This window comes from Sturnira hondurensis, unplaced genomic scaffold, assembly GCF_014824575.4.
Source record: "Sturnira hondurensis isolate 20B ecotype Veracruz unplaced genomic scaffold, ASM1482457v3 Scaffold0013943, whole genome shotgun sequence".
Classification (NCBI taxonomy): Eukaryota; Metazoa; Chordata; class Mammalia; order Chiroptera; family Phyllostomidae; genus Sturnira; species Sturnira hondurensis.
The window spans coordinates 214,037-230,876 of record NW_028086574.1 but is presented as its reverse complement, the minus strand read 5'-3'; the positions used below and the strand labels follow the sequence as shown (position 1 = coordinate 230,876).

Below are 16,840 nucleotides of genomic sequence, written 5' to 3'. Positions count from 1 at the left end.
AGACTTCACTGAAATCTTAACTTTTCCCCATCTGTAACAGATATGTTTCTCTAGAACTGTTTTGCCAGTTTCTTTGGATAACTGCATAACCATTACTATTAACTTTCTGTAACCTCCATTTCACAAGATTTTGTTAGAGATGATTTCATCTTTGTGTGCATGCAACTTCATTTGAAACGATAAACCACTTCCGAGGAAGGAGATGAGATCACGGGAACAGCACACCTTTATTTCAGGGATAAGAGGCCCCTTAAGCAGCTGTGCTTCAATGTTTAGAAGGGCGCACACTATCTTGCTAGGAAAGGGCATGCAGTAAGTAGCTCTCCTTTTCAGATTTTCAAAAGAAATGTAAAGTATTTCAGATATGGAGTAATAATATCATGTCGATGAAGAAAAAAATTGAGAATATTCCAATAAAAGTATTGCTCTCTAGGTGGGAACACAGTCTGGCCGAAAAGATAGCCCTCCTCCAACTTCACATCATATCCTCTCTGGGGGTTATTTTCCTTCTTGTCTCTGACTGAGATTATCGAAGATAATTAAACAGTCCCCAAAACTTTAGCCGAAAGCTATGAGTGGGCGCCGAACGTCATTACGGTGTAGCGTGTCCCTCTGGTTGTGTAGCCTTCAGCAATGTGCAGTGCGTCACAGAATCTGTAATTACAAATGTCTATTTCTGACACTGGTGCTAGACTGCACCCCGAGGAAATCTAGGTCTGTCCCATTTAAGAGCCACGAAGCTCCGTTGTGTCCTTGCACACCGGGAACTCCACTTCCCAGCATCCCCTCACGCGGACCGCGTTGGCCTTCATCATGAAACTGAAGCCACCGCCGCAGCCACAGCGGCAACGAACCGGAGAACTACGTTACCCAAAAGGCTCTGCGGCAACCGAAGACGGCGAGCAGAGCCAATGAGAGCTTAGCATGGAGCCGTTTACCTGGAAACGCGCATTGGAGGCGGGGCTTTCGGCCGTGCCCCTGGGTGTCGGCGTTTTTTTCTGTTCTAGGGATTCTGCTGTGGTTCTTCCCGTTTTCCTTGGGCTTCGGGGTCTGGGGCGGGGCAGAGGAGGTGAAACTCGCGGAGAGACGTTGCCAGGCCGCAGGAAGGCGGTCGTGAGGCCGGACAGAATCTGTGCGCGACTGCTCCCGACCCGTCGCCCTTGCGCTTCCTGCGAGCTGGTGGCGGGGCGGCGCCCACGAGCCCGACTGAGGTGGGTGTTGCGTCCCCCCGGCTTTCCCGCCGGTCTCCCACCTCCGAGTCGGAGCCGGGTGGAGGGGCGCTGTCGGGCGTCAGGCCGCACGGGTCCCTCGGTGTCCGCCGTGTGAGGAGGGGGCAGTGTTCTCTCAGAGGCGTTAGAGCTCTGGGGAACCCACGTCTCTCTGTCCAGGACCGATGAGTGTCGCCTTGAGGGACGACGACCTGAGCGGCTGGAATTCTTGAAAGGTTAGGATGATGTGATTTTTAAGAAATATGTACTTGGGTGCTCAGGTTACCAAAATATGCTTTCCATACTTGCTTGGTGTTGTCACAGCTCTCCAAACCCTGGGAATTTCTCAGGTGTTGAGATTAGTAGAGGTATCGTTTGTTTTGTGAATGGATGACTTTTGGAAAGCATCTGAGGCTGCGGATGAGCCCTCAGGAGAACCAGCCTGTGATTGGAGGGTTGGAACTTTCAGTCCCACGCTCTGACTTTCCGGCTGGGAGAGGGGCTGGAGATCAGTCGCCTCTGCCTGTCGCCTCTGCCTGTGATGGAATCCGTCCTGTCTATGGAGTGAACCCTTCATCAATCCCCGAAGGACGGGGTTCAGAGAGTTTCTGGGTTGGGGAACACGTATAGATTTGGGGAGAGTGGCACGTGGAGAGAGCGTGGAAACTCGGTGCTCAGTCCTCACACCTTGCCCTATGCATCGCTTCCATCTATTCCTGAGTTATGTCCTTTTACAATGAACTGTCAACTTAGTGAAGTATTGTTACATGTTTCTCTGAGTCCTGTGAGCAGTCCTAGGAAATTAAGGAGGGATCTTGGGAACCTCTCTGATTTACAGTCCGTGAATCAAAAGTACAGGTAACAACCTGGTCTTGTGACTGGCATCTGAATTGAGTTGCCAAGGAGGGGGGACGTTGGAACTTCCAATCTGTAACCAGTTGGTCAGAAATGCAGATAACAGCCTGGCTTTCAACTGGCATTTCGTGGTTAGTGGAGGGGCAATTTTGTAGGGCTGAGCCCTACACCTGTGGACTCTGATGCTGTCTAGGTAAAATTGAGTTGAATATTTGGACATCCTCTGATGTCTGATAATTGCTTAGTGTTATGTGGAAAGTCCCCTTGCTTCATATTGCAGTTGAGTCCAGGAACCTAATTTAGGGACATATCCAGATTTGAAGTTTGAAGTTGTTAAGAAGTGGATGGGAAATGGAGGCGGGGAGATGGGTCAGGAGGACCCAGCAGTAGACTTCAGGAGGATTGTGAGAGGGCTGCACCAGAGGGGTCTCAGCAGAGGAAGGGAGTGACGAGAATTTATATAGGTCATGAAGACAGAGCCAGCAGGATTTTCTGCTGCGTCACGTGTGCTTGGGAGCAAAAGTAGGGAGTGAAGGAGCATCCCAGGTGTTTTACCTAATTATCGAAGGAATGGAGATGAGGAAGTAGTGCAATGAACAGTGGTCTGTGAGAAGGTTGTGAGTTGTATCTGGACATGTACTGTGAGGTGTCTCAGCCTGACTCTGAGAGGTCAGAACATGGAGACATCACCTGGGGAGATGGACAGACATGTCTGGGTTCCCGGGAAGTGGTTGGGCTGGATCATCTGAAAGACTGGAGGGTGTCGACTGGACCAGGCCATAGTGTAATGACCACACTGAAGGAGGAGAGACGTATGGTTATTCCAGATGGGCTCTGTGGTCAGGGACGGAGGCAGGCCTGAGACTGGAGGGCAGGATGCAAAGGTGGGTGTGCACTCCCGATAACTCTTCAGAGAGCAACGGTCCGGCGGTCCAGGTGTAGGATGAATTCTGGCCTGTGTTTGCAGGAAGGGAGGTTCAGATGAGGTAAGGGGCTGACCTGACGTGGAGGCTGAGGTGTGAGTTGATATAGATTTTCCCCACTGCCAGCTGAGCAGACCCTCAAGGCCACTCCCTGTGGAACATGACAGAGGTCACCTGTGTTAGTGGAGCAGCTAGATCTCAGACCAGAGCACCTTCTCCAGTGCTTGGAGCAAGGGGGTGATCCACTGTCCAGTCAAGGGCTTCTTGCATGCTCCCTTCAGAGGATTACATTGCAGGCAGGCCTGGTTGCTGGAAGGGGTAGTACACTCAGTGCTTCCATTCAACTCATTAACTGAAGAATACATAAAAAGTACTGATTTGAACACTAATGAACTAACATTCCTCTAAATATGTACACAGGTAGACAATTAGAAACTGAACATATTAGATTAGTTAAATTTATCCAAACACCTCATAATTGGTCTGAATGTTAACTCACCTTTAAGTATTTGTTTATGATGTAGGAGTTTTATGTATTACGTCCTCTAAAAACTCTAAAAAGTGGGAAAAATATATGCCCAGATTTCAAAACCCGAACACTTCACTTGCAGTGAAAACATCCAAAACCATTGATCATGGGGACAGTACAGCTGATACATAGTGTGTACCCCTTATGTTCGATACCACCATCTGCCCTTTGAGTTGAAACATTCCGATGCCATTTTACAGATGAAGGCACTGAGGTTTATGGATGTCTGTTCTCCACGGTCACTGGGCTGATGAGAAGCAGCACTGATTTCTGAGGAGCTGGGCTCAGAGCACTTTGCTCCAAGGCAGGACAGAGGCGGTGGTCCAGCTCAGCTTGTAGGATCCTACCATGGTTACCCATCTCTCACGGCTTCCTTCTCCCCACAGGGTCCCACAACAGTGGCAGAAATGCTTATGGACCCTGCACAGGTGAGTGGAGGTTGGCTCAGGTTCCCACCCACCCTAATTATCTCCCTCATGCTTTAGGCCTCCCAACATAGGGAACAGTGGTATTCTGAGACTCCACTATTCTCCTCCCTCCCCGGGGCCTGAAAACCCTGTGGTTCCACATAGCCATGGTCCTGCACTCAGTCCTGGGTTATATGGCTCTGTTCCAGTTCAGACACTGACAGGGTAAGATGTGACATGCATTCTGGGCACAGGATCTAGAATATTCAAATGCCACAAGTGAGCCCTGGCCAGGTAGCTCAGTTGGTTAGAGCATCATACGCTGTTTCCTTCTCTCTTTCTCTCTCTCAAATCAGTAAATTAAAAAAGAAAGAAACTTAAATGCTGGCAGGTGCAACTTAGCTGGGATGTTTAGGAAATTGCAAATTCCTGTTCCATCCAATGGGATAGGGAGTGGGTGGCAAGAGGTTGAGCCATGCAGGGGCCAGGCTTAGAATGACAACCAATCGTTCCAGGCCTCCAGTCTGAGGACCGTGAGAGCTGGGGCAGGTGTGGGGCAGGGGAGGGGGGTGATCTGACCCGAGTTTTGACAGGCTCGCTGTGGCTGCAGAGTTGGAGGATAGACATGGGGGAGAGGGTAGGGTGGCTGCCCCAGTACAGGCAGTGCTGGTGTTGGCTGGACGGGAGTGGTGGGCTTTTGAATGTGTTGCACAGAGCTGCTGCCTTTCCTGCTGTGGAGAGTGAGATGGAAGTGGGGAGTCAGGGCCAGCCCCGAGGTTTCTGGCCTCGCTTGGAGGAATGGACGTTGTATCAGTTAGGAAGTGGGAAGTCATCGGTAAATTCCTTCTAGGAATCTGGTTTGGGGCATGTCACAAGTGTTCTGGCGGCTCCGAGGGGACAGATCTGGGGTTCAGAGGAGGAGCTCAGCCTGGAGACAGTGCGATATGGCGGCAGGTGTGTGCGCCCCAGTGGAGCTGCAGCTCACACTTCAGAGCAGCGTCCTTCTGTTATTGTGGTAATGCTGTTAGGAACATGGGAGGGAGGGACAGGCCAGACCCACGTCTCAGGTGGTCACCTGGCTGTGGGGGTGGGCGCCACAGACATAGGAACCAGAGTGGCTGTGGGGGTGTGTGCCCGTGAGGGGAGGGGGGGGTCAGAAAGCCTGAGGGGACAGTGGACCGGGGATGGGTGCCGAGGCATCTCCACGAAGGTCAGTTGTCAGCGAGGCCAGCGCAGGGCAGGGCTCATGACCCCTCTGGGGACTCAGCAGGGGTTATGGTGACCCTTGCCTGGATCGTCTCATGCAGGCTGGTAGTTAAGGGGAAGTCTCGCTGGTTTGAGGTCCTGGGTGAGGGTGAGGTGGAGAGGGTCCAGATGGCTGTGAGACAGCATGCACAGTGGAAGTGAGTGAGGGCCAGGCACCTTAAGGTGCTCACATAGGTTTCTGCAGCTGAGTAGAAGTGAGAGTCAGGGCTGCGGGAGGCCTTGCCTGGGGGCTTGGCGCTCTCTGGTTCTGGGGGACTCTGTTGTTCAGGGCAAGACCAGGACAGATTAGGATGCTGGGTGCTCTGCCTGGATTCTACATGCAAACAGGTGTGTTGGAAGGCCAGAGGAAAGCCTGTGGTTGGGCTGGGGGAGTCTGGGGTTGCCGCCTTGGAGGAATCAGAGTCATGGCCGAGGGAAGGAGAGAAGTGAGTCCAAAGACTGATATGCAGGTGAGGGGAGTGTGAAGGGCTGGCCCCTGGCCCTGGGCGCTTACAGGAGAAGGATGAGTCCGAGTTTGGTTGTCTGGGAGGCATGATCTGGGGGACCCCAGGGAAACTGGCTGGCAGGAGAGGGGTGGGGCCCCACATTCCAGGCCAGAGCCGAGCGGGCACTTTTCTGCCACCTCCCCCACATGTGTTCTGCTCTGTGCTGCGCACAGTGATCAGTGGCCATAGACAGAGAGCAGGTACCAGTGCCACCACACCTGGTAACTCTCCCACGCTGGGAAGTCGGGGAGAAAGGGGGATGCGTGGGAAAGGACTGAAGATCCTGGAGAAAGACGCGGATGAGTGATTGTGCCAATGGGATTTTTATTGTAGATGTGAATGGTAAATGACAATATGGTGAGGCCAATATCATTGACAGAGATCTTTATTCCTTATATTTCCCTAGTGTACAGTGAACCCACACCTCTCAGTGTCAGGTTAGGAAGCACCAGATTTGACCAGAAGGCAGGAGGAGCAAGGGGAAACCTCAGCCAGAACATTTTCTGGGGTTTCCTTGGAAGAGATGAGGAGAGTAAGGTGAGTAGTTTAGGGTTGACTAGTCTGGAACATTCTGGTAGGTCTTCCAGCTTAGGGGCTGTCCCTAGCCGTCTGAGACCTTGCCCTGGACTGCTTTCAGGCAGGGGAAATATTCACTGTCTGTGTGTGAGTTAGCTAAGGAGATGGTTCAGACAATGGGCTCAGAATCACAGGGGTGCTATAAACAAATTTGGCCGTTAGTTTAATCTGTAATTAATGGATGATAAATAGGTAAGTGCAGAATCCGCAAAAACACAGTGAAAAGAAGCTACTTGTGAACCAAATTCTCCATTTTCACAGGGCCGTGTGGTACTTGAGGATGTGGCCGTACACTTCTCCCAGGAGGAGTGGGGGCTTCTGGACAAGGTTCAGAGACGCCTGTACCAAAGTGTGAGGCTGGAGAACTTGGCACTGTCGTCCTCCATAGGTGAGGCCCTCACACCCACCCCCAGGGCCCCGGGCCCTGGGCTGGGCTCTGTTCTTGTCCTTTCCAGGGGCAGCTTGGTCCTTCCCACCACAAGACTGCGGGCAATGCTTCCTCTCCCAGTTTGCTGGCACATGTGTTGTTGGTGGCAGGGCCAGGCTGTGTGCACTGTCCCCACTTCCAATGTGGTCACTACTTATAGAGTAGTGCGAGAACCAGTAGTGCACTGGTTCTGCAAGACCCTGCTATGAACTGCTCATGATCTTAGAATGTGGGGTATCGTGAGTTGGATCACTGTGGGGACCGTGCTGACCACCCCCTTTCCCTGTGTTTCACCTAGGCGGGCCATTTTCAAGTCCTATATCTTGAAGGGGGAGGGCACTGGCTGCCTGTCGAGGTAGATAGCACTATTAGTGGCAACAAGGAGTGGCTGTGGTGCTTGGGAGCTGGGAAAGGACATGTCACCAGAGCTGGGTCTGAATCACACTGGGCACCACCCTTATGGGTTGCCCAGGACAGACCCCACATGCATTCTACCTTTTCTTTTCCATTGTCATTTCGAATGTTCCAGGCCCCAGCTTCCCTGAATTTTGTGGCCTCCACCTGTCACCTGTTCTCTTCCACTACTCCCTTTGCAGTGCTCTTGACATTCGGCCTACACTTAAGGTACAGTGACGTCTACGCGTGTCCTTAGATAGTCCTGGAACACCAGCTACTGTGTTCCAATCAGACATGTCTGGGTCTGGACACAACCTACTACACAGTGCTCACCGTCACCAGCAACCATGCCCTTGTTGAAAGCCATTTGCAGAGCAGTGGCCTGCACGTCCTGCAACTCCCTCCCGCCCTGTCCCTTCCTTGTGTTTCTCCCCATGATCAGGGCACTCACATTGTGAGCTCCCAGGTCAGCTGTGCATGGCAGGCTTCCTCCCACTGTGTCTAGACCCCCCTGCCTGTCAGCAGACCCTTATTCCTGGGTGTCTGATGCACATTTCCGATGAGCTGCCCCCTCCCACCAAAGTCAACACGTACTTCACCGTCAGTGGTCTGCTTGCAGGTTGTTGGCCTGGAGCGCAGGAGGAGGAAGTCCCTTTGAGGCAAGGTGATTCTGCAGGAGTGTCACAAGTCCGGACCCCAAGTCAAGATCCATGCACCCAGAAGTCTCATTTTTGGATATGTGTAGCCCAGTCTTAAAAGACATTTTGCGTCTGGATAAGCAGGACGGAATGCACCCTCAGCAAGAGGTGAACACACATGTGGCCAGTCTTTCCGGTGCTGTAAGGAGCAGAACAGAAAGCAAGTGTCTGGATGGGATGAACAGAGGCCTTCATTTGTAAAGAACGGCATTGTTCACCCTGCAGAGAGGACCTGGCCATGAGGGGAGGGTGGGAAGAACTCTCTGCTCTGGCCTTTCCCTGCACCAGACCCCTCACAGTGCAGGGAAGCCACATAATACTGAGGGCAGGGAGACTGGAAAGTGGGCACAATAGCTACAAGTGTGACGAATGTGGGAGAGCCTTTAGCTACAAACACTTATGTGTTGAGTGCCAGAAAGTGCACAGTGAAACAAGGCTCAGTGAGCTCTTTGACTGTGGGGGACTCTTCAGTCACTTCAGTCACACACTTCACTGAGCACCAGAGAGTTCATACCAGGCCAGTGTGTTATGAGTGCAGCCAGTGTGGAAAGTGTGTTAAAGACAGCTCCACGCTCATTATTCATCAGAGAGTTCACACTGGAGAAAAGCCGTATCAATGCAGTGAATGTGGGAAATCCTTTCAGTACAGCTTTACACTCAAAGACATCAGAGAGTTCACACCAGAGAAAGGCCATATGTGTGCAGCGTATGTGGGAAGTCTTTCATGGACCTCTCCGTGCTCATTATTCACCAGAGAGTTCACGCTCAGGGAAGGTGTTTTGAGTGCAGCAAATATGGGAAGTTCTTCAGGTACCACTTCACACTTGAGAGACATCAGAAAGTGCACAGCGGAGAAAGGCCTTACGAGTGCAGCGAATGTGGGAAGCACTTTAGACACAACTCAAATCACATCAGACATCGGAGAAACCACACTGGGGAGAAGCCTTATGAGTGCCCCGTATGTGGCAGACTCTTTCAGCCAAAACTCTCATCTCGTTCGGCACCGGAATGTTCACACCAGAGAGAAAACTTATGAATGTAGTGAGTGTGGGAAATTCTTTATGGACAGCTCCACACTCATTATTCATCAGAGAGCTCACACTGGAGAGAAGCCTTGTGAATGTGTTGAATGTGGTAAAGTCTTTAGATACAAGTCCAGCCTCATTAAACATCGGAGAATTCACACGGGGGAGAAGCCCTGTGAGTGCTGCAACTGCGGGAGAGGCTTTAGGCAGAACTCCCACCTTGTTCGGCACCAAGAAGTTGGCAGCAAAGAGTACTGCAAACCAGAAATGGCTTCAAAGTAATGTCTGCTGTGATTCAGCAGTGGAAGCACTGCTATGCAGTTGTGTGGTTTCTTTAAATCATGTCTTAAATACTTATAAGTCAAAATTTGCAACTTTAATCATTTAAAGTTAAGGTTCAGTAGTAATCATACACTCATGTTACTGTGCAACAAACATCCAGAAGTCTTTTTATAAAACTGAAACTATGGCCCTGGCTGGTGTAGCTCGGTGGATTGAGCACAGGCCTGCGAACCAGAGGATCGCAGTTCGATTCCCAGTCAGGGCACGTGCCTGGGTTGCAGGTCGGTTCCCTGCAGGCCAACTCCCAGCAGAGGATGCATGAAAGGCAACCATACATTGATGTTTCTCTTCCTCTCTCCTTCCCCTCTAAAGATAAATAAATAAATAAAATCTAAAAATAAAATAAATAAAACTGAAACTATAGCTGTGAAGCAATAACTCATTCCCTGCTCCCTAATCCTCTGATAGCCATCATTTTATTTTCTATCTGTGAGTTTGACTATGAATGGACACAAGTGGCTTCCACCTCTTGGCAGTTGTGAATAATGTTACAATCATGATTGCACAAATACTGCTTCGAAACCCTGCTTTTGGTGCTTTTCAGGTGTGCACCCAGAAGTGGACTTGTTGGATCACATGGTAATTTGCTTTTTAATCTTTTTCAGGAACTGAGGGTCTGTGTTTCATAGTAGCTGCACCATTATTTAACATGCACACCAGCAGTGCTTAGGGGTTCCAATTTCTTTACACCCTTACAACAGTTTTTCTTGTTTTATTTTTTATAGCACTATCCTAAGAAACATGAGGTGTTATTTCACTGTGGCTTTGATTTGCGTTTCCTTGAGGATTAACGATGTTGAGCATCTTTTCATCTGCTTATTGGCTGTTTGTATATGTTCTTTGGGAAAGTTTATTCAAATTTTTGCCCACATTTTTATATTTTTATTTTTCTAAAGATTTTATTTATTTTTTAGACAGGGGAAGGGAGGGAGAAAGAGAAGGAGAGAAACATCAATGTGTGGTTGCCTCTCATGCACCCCCAACTGGGGTTCTGGCCCACAACCGAGGCACGTGCCCTACCTAGACATTGAACCCCTAACACTTTGGTTCATAGGCTGGCGCTCAATCCCCTGAGCCACACCAGCCAGGGCACATTTTTTGCCCACTTGTTAATCAGGGTTTTTTGTTATTTAGATGTAGTACTTCTTTTAATTTACTGATTTTCTGTTTAAAATTTTCTTAAATTTTTAAAGCTTTTCAGGTACAGTTTCCATTCAGTACCATTCCATAACAATTTCAGATATGAAGCGAAGTGGCTGGAAAACCCTGCGCTCTGCAGAGGGGTCACCCCACTGCCCCCAAAACACACCCAGCCCCGTACCCCGTTATCTCAACATTATTGACTACATTCAATGTAGGAGTTCTTTATATATTCTGGGCGCTAATTTCTTATTAGATACATGACTTGCAAATATATTTTTTGATTTTGATGGTTGCCTTTTCACTATGTTCACTTATTCCTTTTTCACACAAATTTTACATCTCAGCATCATCCAATTTATTTTTATTCTCTGTGCCTTTGGTGTTGTGTCTAATAAATTATTGCTAGATCCAATGTCATGAGGCTTTTTTCATGTTTTCTTTCTTTTAATATTTGTTTTTAGAGAGGGGAAGGGAGGGAGAAAGAGAAGGAGAGAAACATCAGTGTGTGGTTGCCTGTTGTGTGCCCCTAACTGGGGACCTGACCTGCAACCCAGCCATGTGCCCAGACCAGGAATTGAACCAGCGGCCCTTTGGTTCGTAGGCTGGCACTCTACTGAGCCACACCAGCCTGGACCCTGTGTTGTCTTTTAAGAGTATTATACCTTTTAAGTATTTAACATTTAGGTGTTTGATTCATTTTGAGTTCATTTTTTTTTTTTTACATCATGGATGGTAAGGGTGCAGGTACATTCTTTTGCATGTGGATATCCAGTTTTCCCAATACCATCTGCTGAAAAGCTTCACTTGCCATTGGATGGTCTTTGTACCCTTGTCAAATTCTGAGCATATGTATGGGGGTTTGTTCCTGGATTCTTCATTCTAAATGTATGCCTTTAAGTCAGTACCACAGCATTTTGATAGATTCTTTTTTTATTTTTTAATAGTGGTTTGACCCAGATTTGAAGCGCTGGCAAGTGGACTGTCAGTTCCCTTTCCAGAGCAGCTGATTAAAATGCCAGGTACGTGGGGAGCTTTTTGGTGTTGCACTTTCACACCTGCCAGGGGTCCTTGGCTGGAGTTCTGTCACTGCCAGTATCTGTCATAGAAGTTGTCCTGCTTCTCTTACCTGACGGGGAGCCTCTATGTATTGCCTTGGCCTGTAAAATGTTCAGGGGGTGCAGAATACTGTGCCCTCTCACTCTGTTTGGGATGTTCAGCAGGCACTTGAGCCCCTGGGGTGAGGCCTCGTGCCCTCCCCACAGCTGTTTTAGGTGTGAACAACAGCCAGCTTGGACTAGAGGACTTCAGCTGGCTTTAGCTTGCCGGTTCCAGAGGTTTTCCTTTTTCAGGGCTTTACTGTCTCATGAGGACTTTCTAGTCACCATGGCCCCCTACACAGAAATTCCTCACTCACCCTGCTGGCTTTTTTAATAATGAAGGTCTTACTGGTTAAGTTGCATGCAACTTCTTGGGCTTCTGTGCGCTGCACTGTGGGTATGAACAGAGCTGCACTCTGCCACGAGGAAAGGAGAGCAGGTTTTCCTGGGCCCTGCACTTTGTCAGGTTTTCAGGGAATAGGGATAGAGAACAGTTCTCAGTCCAGCTTTGGCTCCATCTGTGTTGCTGCATGAGGTCTGGGAAAATTCACAGGACTTGGCCTGCATTTGGTGCCCTGCGTGCAAAGATTACTTTTGGTTCTGCAGTCAGCTGGAGGATGAGGCAATGGCCTGGATAATCTTCATCGCATTTGGTAGCGGCCTCTGTTGGGTCATTAGCCTGTGTTGGATCACTCGGAGGATGTGCCATATTCCCTGATCTAACTGGGAGCCTGTGTCCTGAAGTCAAAAGTCATGTAGGTATGTGTCCATGGACATAGACTGACAAGGCCCAGAGTGGGAACTCCATTCTGTACAGAAGCTGGTTGGATTAGTAGGAAGTGGGGGAGGCTACTGCAGTAAACTAGAGTGGATGAGCCCCCCTAAAGGGGCATCCCTCTATGTCCCAGGAACTGGCAGTGTGTGAGAGGGTGTACCAAAGCCCTCAGAGTGCACAGGTCTGTGCGTGTCATGAAGCCATTGTCACTGCCAGAGCTACTGATCCAGAGGTTTTATGGGTTCCTGTAGCCTCCCAGGGCATTTCCCTCAAACCAGAGCTGTACACTGAAGCGAACTAACTCCAAAAGATAGAGAACCTGTCAGAGAGGTAAATTGTCATGGAATTGGGGGAATTGGATTGTTCTCCCCTTGGCTTTCCTGACATAAACAAAGCTGTTCAGTGTAGGAAACAAGTAAGATAAAGGACCTAAGTTCAGTTACACATGAAATGGTTATCAATAAAAAAATTATGAGCCATCTACCTCCTACACAGGTTTCCTCCTACAAAGCATCTTATATTTTATATTTGAATACTTTTTTTAAGAGTGTCTTCAGTGTATGTGTGCTGTGAAAATTCTTAAGGCATTTAAAAAAATTGTTAATTTTAAAAAATATTTTATTTATTTATCTTCAGAGGGGAAGGGAAGGAGAGAGAGAGAAAAACATCAAATGTATGGTTGCCTCTCGTGCATCCCCTGCTGGGAACTGGCCTGCAACCCAGGCATGTGCCCTGACTGGGAATCAAACCACAAGCTTTTGGTTCGCAGTCCCACACTCAATCCACTGAGCTATACCAGCCAGGGCTGTTAATTTTTTTATTGTGGTAAAATACACATAACATTAAAAAATCACTTGTGAACCACACGATCGTGGTTCGATTCCCAGTCAGAGCACATGCTTGGGTTGTAGGCCAGTTCCCAGCAGGGGACTCACGAGAGGCAACCACACATTGATATTTCTCTCCTTCTCTCCTTCCCTTCCCCTCTAAAGATAAATAAATAAAATCTTAAAAAAAAATCTGACCACATTTCATCACCACCACTCCTGGTCCAAGTCAGAGCCACCACCCCACTCACCTTGATTCTAGTACTCGTTTTCTAAACGGTCTCCCGGCTTCTTGCATTTCTCAGCACAACAGTCATCATAATTTACTAAGAAAAGAGTCAAGGTCTGTTCTGTTCAATATTTTTTCCCATGGCTCCCCAGTTCACACTTAGAGCAAAGTGAAAACTCTTCCCCTGACTGGTGTGGCTCAGTGAGTTGGGTGTTGTACCACAAACCAATAGGTAGCCAGTTTGATTCCCCATCAGGGTACATGCCTGGGTCTCTGGTCAGGTTCCTGCCTGGGGGCGTGTGAGAGGCAACCAATGGATGTTTCTCACATTGATGTTTCTCCATCTCTTTCTCCATCCCTTCTCCCTAAAAATAAATAAAAATCTTTTTTAATGTAATTTCTTCAAAACATCCTGTCCTGCTGTACGTCTGACCCCAGAATATTCCTCTTCCCACTCTCCTGCCTACTCTGGATTTGGGGTCTCTGTTCTGACGTTCTCTGCCTGGAACTAATTCCCCAGGCTCTAAGAGGTTCAGATCTCAGTGAGGTCTTCCAAGACTATAGGTTTGCAAGACTATAACCCCATTTCATAGCATCCTTAACTTCTTCTGTTTTGTTTTGACAGTCACTTATAACTTGTAAAGTCTTACATGACTGACTATTGACATTAACGTTTGCTGTCCATCTCCTTTGACTGGCGTGACGGCCTTGTGACGGCAGGGCTCTTTGACTCTGGGCCCCGATGTGTCCCAGGCAGCCCCGACGGTGCCTAGAGTGCAGCAGGCACGGAACAGTTATTCATTCAGGAGGAAACGAGGGCGATGCCGCAGGAGCCCTGTTCCTAGCATTCTGGCTAAGCTCTCTGCTCTCTACCTACCCCACCCCTTCAAGCTGGTGGTGTTGCTCCGTGTACTCAAAAATGATTTAAGTAGCCCTGGCTGGTGTAGCTCAGTGGATTGAGCGTGGGCCTATGAACCAAAGCGTCGCTGGTTCAGTTCCCGGTCAGGGCACATGCCTGCGGCCCGGGGCCCCGGTGGGGGGCATGCAAGAGCTCTACATATCTCCTCTTGTTTCATTCCCTCTCTTTCTCCTTCCCTTCGCTTTAAAAATTAATAAATAAAATCTTTAAAATATATATGATTTAAGTAGTAAGTCACAATTTAGAGAATCATAATCTCGGGCTAGCCAAGTCCCCCGAGTTCTTATGTGCTCAGCTTCATTCCATCACTTCTTAGACCCTTGACCCTTCATACTTCATTGAGATCCTAACCTTGTTCACACGGGCAAGAGTTATTTTGGCACCAACTTTGAATAAAGAAATCGCTGATTTCAGCAGGGTCAGCGTTTCACAGATATTTCTCTGAGACAATCACAACTCCCCATGCATTGTCACTGCAATTGCAGGTGAATTGTATTTACCTCCCTGCAGGGGAAGGAGGTCATGTCCTCCAATCCTGTATCTCAGGGTTCAGATGTCCCCTTTCTGCCTTTTCTGGATATTTTGACCACAGTGTCGCCTACCCTGGCAGAAGACAGCATTAAATAAATCGCTCTCCTTTTAAAATAGGGCTAGCTTATAAAAAATTAAATAAATAAATTGTACATATGAAGGCATCAGGATATGGGGTGAGAAATACGGGACTGTCTCTAAGCTCTACATGTCTCCTGACGGACCAGAGACACCGCAGTGCGCCCTCTCCACCCCCCACCCCCCCGCACCCATCGTTTCTGACCTGCCACATGTCTGCAATCTTTGCTCTTCTGACGGAAATCTAGCACAGTGAAACCAAATTGATTCTGAGGCTTCAGTCTTCACGGATTTGAACAATACTAAAGTAATAATTTCCAGCTGTGAGTGGGTGCACTTTGTGTCTGAGTGACACGTCTGAATATGTCTGTGATCAGACCAAACTAAATTGTTCGGAAATGTGGGTGCGTCCCCTTTAACAAGCGTGAAGCCCCGCCCTGTTCTCAGAGTCACAGACCCCCGTTCATAAACACGTTACCGTTACCGTTACCGACAGCCCCCCGCTGGGGCCCGAGGCGCTGAGAACTACGTGTGACGGAAGGCACTGCGTCTCGCGACGGTGGCGCTGAGCCAATGAGGGCTCAGCAGANTCTGACCTGCCACATGTCTGCAATCTTTGCTCTTCTGACGGAGATCTAACACAGTGAAACCAAACTGATTCTGAGGCTTCAGTCTTCACGGATTTGAGCAATACTAAATGGTAATAATTTACAGCTGTGGGTGGATGCACTTTGTGTCTGAGTGACACGTCTGAATATTTCTGTGATCAGGGCAAACTAGATTGTACGGAAATGTGGGTGCGTCCCCTTTAACAAGCGTGAAGCCCCGCCCTGTTCTCAGAGTCACAGACCCCCGTTCATAAACACGTTACCGTTACCGACAGCCCCCCGCTGGGGCCGGAGGCGCTGAGAACTACGTGTGACGGAAGGCACTGCGTCTCGCGACGGTGGCGCTGAGCCAATGAGGGCTCAGCAGAGAGGCACTGTGGTGCGGGTGTTCGGGTGTCGTCCCCTCGCGACACCTGGTGAACTCGAATCTGCCCGCGGTCTCCGCGTTGGGAGCGTTGGGAGCGTTGGGAGCGTTGGGCCGGCCTGAGGTGGCCGGAGGGGAAGACGCTGAGCCCGCTGCTCGGTCGCGCGGGTCCCCACTCGGCCCACAGGCTCCGGAGGCGGCGATTCAAGTAATGATTGCGTTCCCCTGGCCCTCACCCAGCTGGTGCCTCTTTCGCGTTAAAAATCCACAGCGTGGGGCGGGGCGGGGCGGGCGGGCGTAGACGAAGAGGGTAACGGGGACTCAGATTTTCCTGGGCCTGGACATACCCTTCCCCATAGCACACAGGTGTCACTAGCAGCATTGGCCCTAGTGACGAGTGTTCCCAGAGGAGTTGTGGACCTGCCACCAACCTGTGCTCCCATCCTTATGTTTTTTGTCTGCTGAGTCCCCCTATTCTGTCATGTTTAGAGGTCTGGTACTGCACATAGCCCTTCCTCAACCCACCCAACTCCCTTGTTTGGGAATTCCCGTGAACTTACCCTTGGATGTCAGTCACACATTTGTGACGGGCTGCCTCCTCCTAACCCCAATTTACATGAAGTTCCCTAGTATTTTCTCTGCTTTTAGGTTGGCATGGAGCAGAGGATGAAGACGCAACTTCTGAGCAGACTATTTTTGAAATGTCACAGATAAATACTCCAAAGGCCAATCCCTGGGAGATGTGTGGCCTGGCCTTTAGAAGGCAATTTGCATCTAACTGACAACCTAGGAAGAAACCCCGAGAATCCCAGATGCAGAGCATCTGGGAACTATCACCAGCTCCAGAAGCAGCTCAATAAAGAGAAACTCTTTAGGAGGACCACAGACAAGGCCTCCTGTGTGAAGAGCTGCACTGTCTGCACATCAGAGACAGCATTCACGTGCTGGGAGGCTGGGAAGGCTACCCCCTTAATTTAGGCCTTCACCTGCTCCCTCATCGTGAGTGTACAGAAACCTTTCACACTGCACAGAAGCACTACACATGCAGTGACTGTGGGAAAGCCTTCTGCCGAAAGTACAGACTTGTTCAGCACCAGAGAGTCCACACTGGAGAGAGGCCATATGAGTGCAG

General features: G+C 49.3%; 3 long non-coding RNA genes across 3 annotated transcripts in view; 2 read left to right on the top strand and 1 right to left on the bottom strand.

Annotated features, from left to right (window-relative positions):
* LOC118998266 (uncharacterized) overlaps positions 1 to 16,840 on the bottom strand; it is a 20,597-nt gene extending 3,757 nt beyond the window's left edge. The window contains exons 1-3 of the long non-coding RNA XR_005068833.1: positions 16,788 to 16,840; positions 12,313 to 12,319; positions 8,235 to 8,244 (exon numbers count right to left, since the gene is read on the bottom strand). This is a non-coding gene — a long non-coding RNA (uncharacterized LOC118998266). The remainder of the gene's footprint in view (positions 1 to 8,234; positions 8,245 to 12,312; positions 12,320 to 16,787) is intronic.
* On the top strand, positions 984 to 7,778 carry LOC118998268 (uncharacterized). The gene is made up of 4 exons (XR_005068835.1): positions 984 to 1,211; positions 3,902 to 3,943; positions 6,511 to 6,637; positions 7,692 to 7,778. It is a non-coding gene; the product is annotated as an uncharacterized LOC118998268 (long non-coding RNA).
* Positions 7,790 to 16,649, top strand: LOC118998267 (uncharacterized). Its single transcript, XR_005068834.1, has 3 exons — positions 7,790 to 7,878; positions 11,225 to 11,299; positions 16,357 to 16,649. It is a non-coding gene; the product is annotated as an uncharacterized LOC118998267 (long non-coding RNA).